At 44.1% G+C, this 3,253-nt stretch overlaps 1 protein-coding gene across 1 annotated transcript in view; it reads left to right on the top strand.

Moving 5' to 3' along the window:
- The window catches only part of LOC107273347 (transcription factor Sox-2), a 248,390-nt gene that overhangs the window by 57,902 nt on the left and 187,235 nt on the right, over nucleotides 1-3,253 (top strand). Inside the window, exon 3 of the transcript XR_003061511.1 lies at nucleotides 2,005-2,056. The gene's annotated coding sequence lies outside the window, so the exon portion shown is untranslated. The remainder of the gene's footprint in view (nucleotides 1-2,004; nucleotides 2,057-3,253) is intronic.

Genomic DNA, 3,253 nt, shown 5'->3' with positions numbered 1-3,253 from the left:
GGGGTGGTGGGGTGCGAAGGGGGTTGGTAGCTCCTGGTAACTTCGCCGAGGACGCGGACTCATTAATAACGGGTGACTCGGCGTTTATATAAATAAATCCTTCATGGTCGTAGCCCGGCACTCACCTGCGATCCGCTCGATCGCTCACCACGTGACATGAAAGAAACCCTCCCCCCGAGGAATACACACCGGGTACCATCACCAACCCCCCTTCGACCTCACCACCCCTTGCGTGGCAAGGTACGCGGAAACGTATAGGAGACATATCTATGTAGGTATAAAAGGGGAAAAGGACTCGATTCGAATTCCAAAAGCATTGAGCAGGAGTTTCGCTTTCATGAAAATCTACCCAGTGGGATATAATTATGCATGGGGAAGATGCAGCATGTAAATTAATTTTTTTTTCGATCGAAATTAGGTTAATTTTTTGTAACAGAACTTTTTTTACGATGGTTCGAGATAGGTGGAAGACTGATAAGGGGTAGGTCTCTAGAATTTTTTATATATATATATATATATCTGTCTCTCTCTTGTACATGGCAATGCCAATGAGTCTCTCTCTCTCGCACTCGCAGCTGGTATAGGAAATTGAAAATTTTCGACGTTTTACTTCCAAAGTTATGAATTTTCTTTTTTTTTTCTTAAAATTCGTACATTCGCGCAGTCCAATTGTAAATTGCGGTAAATTCTGATTTCGGTAATTTTCGAAATACCAGAAATCAGGGTGAAGTCTTGTTCATGCGATTTCCTCGAATTTTCCCAAGTGCACTGAAATTTTACAGTCGACCTCGGGTGCCGTTTGTATTCCTTTGTAAGTCCCGAGAGAAGAACCTCGGGGCCAACCTCGTGGCCGTATTTCCCGTTTCCTTCGTGAAAACCAAAACCTGTGCGTCGCGTGTGCAGGTACGTTCGCCCGGGTTAATAACGTGCGCGCGCATTTCGACAAAATGGAGGAGTAATTGTCGCCGCGCCGAGACGCTGCGAAGTCTCGGGTATCCCCTGTTTTCACGATAAACTTTGCCCATTTGCGGTTCACTTCGACTTTTATTACGTTTTTAATAGCCCGCGAGGAACAGCGCGAGTCTTCGTATTGGCTCGTGGATCCTTGATCCTTTCTTAGATGGACTTTTGAAAAGTATCCTTATAGGTCAAAACAATTATTCAGGGTAACTGAACTGTCTTGTATCGCTTTCGAGATTTTTCGGTTTTAACAGAAAATTTGTATACTTTATTCTATATATATATATATATATATATATATAGCCATCTTTATTTTCACTCTATTTCGTTTCGCATCTCTTTCGCTATTGCAGAGGTAATGCCACCATTGTTCGCCCCCCGATACCCCCTCCTGCGGTAATTGCGTCGATGATCGAGAAAACTTTTCAGAATCCTTGCGAAACTCGGTCCCGTGCGAAATTCAAGGGTTTCTTACGGAAGTGGAAGCGACACTGTGCATTGGATTTTGTTATACGTTACTTGTATATATATATATTCGTATTGTATATAATATATATTTATCTATACTAACTACTGTATCGAAATACATATATATATATATAGGTCGATGGTAAACCGTAAAATATTTAACGAGGCAGTTTCGCGAACGTCTTTGTAAACGGTGTGAATATCGTAATATAAAATGTATATATATATATACATGTATACACGTAGCGTATAAATTTGGAACGCGCGAATTCATCCCTCCAAGGTTCTCGTAGCGCGTCGCGCCGCCAGGCGTCGTCTCGGAAAACGTCATAAAAGACGCTCGAGACATAAACACTGATAATTTCCCGTAATTCCAGACATAACGTTTAATTTTAACGCTTCGCAATGTCCCTCGTCCTGCCGTCGGCTCCGTTTGGATTTCCCTATAGTCGAACCGTCCTTCCACGGTAGTCGCGATATATCCGACACCCGTTAGCCAGAAGCTGCACTTTGCTTCGTGATTTCATTCAAATTTTCACGACGGTCTTCTTTCATGGTATCTTTTCTTTGTTGCAGGTGGATTTTTAGATACTGCTCATCGTCCGACGACTGGAAGCAGTTTTTTGGGGTGAGTTTTGAAAAAAATATTTAAAAATTTTTCGTACTACATGGCGCACGGTGATTTACTTTTGACTATCGAGTTACGCAAATCACGAGTCAATGAGTTGCGATTAAATTTTTTTTTTGTAATTATGAAAAAAAAGTTTTTTTCGGTAAACCACCTATGCAATCGCAGTACAATGCGGGTGCAGCCTAACTCTAAAATCCAATCTTCGAACTCGCGATCGACATTAACAGAACCGCTCGAAGGTCAAAGCGTCACCCTCGCGAAACCACAAAGGGACTGACAAAGGCTTCGGGGCGGGACGCGTAAACGCTCGATTTCTGGTCTCCTTTGCGCCATTGAAATATGTCGAATAACGTGGAACAGTGAGCCGCCATAGAAACCAGGGTGGTGTAAGAATCCATGAGTATTCTGTAAACGGCATAAATACGATGAACGAAGAAAAACGAAACCATACAGCATATAGCTACCCGTCCACGAAAGTACGAATCCCTTGATTTCGTGCACCGTCGTGATTTCTTGACAAAATCGAATTTCGTACTTGGGTTCGAAAAGTCATCAGAAAAAAAAGGTGCCTATAGCCCCGGTTCCATACGACGGATAAACGTCACTTGAAAATCGTCCTGAAACGAGTATTACGTAACCCCACGTGAAAAACGAGAAAAAAAAACGAAGAAGAAAATAAAGACCAAGAAAGTCCATAGACCCGTGACGATCCACTCTCGTCTTACCGAGATCCCAAGAAGAGGATCCAGCATCCATAACTCCCCTCCTCTACGAGAGACCCGTAGAATTTTTCTTGATAAAAGCCAAGAGATTCGCATTAATGCCGACGAGGCGGATTCTCCAGTGCATCCTCGTGCGCCAGGGTGCACCGGGGGCGCACACATGCACCCAGTTGCATAATAAACACACACAGGGTATATATACCAGGGGGACGCGTCACCCCCAGCTAGCAATGCTACCCGTATGGCAAACAGATAGAAAAGTTAAAGCGCAGAGTCCCTCCGTACCGGAGGCTGGCTGCACGGATGATGCACCAGGTTATAATGGTTGCTAGTAGGCAGTTGGTACCGGCTCGGCGGAGGCGTGCATCCGGTAAGATTTAATGCGATCTCTTCTGTGGACCCTCATCCCTTTTCAAGCATCATCCCTCCACAATGAGTCCCTCGGTAGGAGTCGCGAGTTCCACCGCGAGCT

This window comes from Cephus cinctus, unplaced genomic scaffold (genome assembly GCF_000341935.2).
Source record: "Cephus cinctus unplaced genomic scaffold, Ccin1 Ccin1_scaffold1576, whole genome shotgun sequence".
Taxonomy (NCBI): domain Eukaryota; kingdom Metazoa; phylum Arthropoda; class Insecta; order Hymenoptera; family Cephidae; genus Cephus; species Cephus cinctus.
The sequence above is the reverse complement of the archived record's forward strand: the minus strand, read 5'-3'. Positions and strand labels throughout refer to the sequence as shown.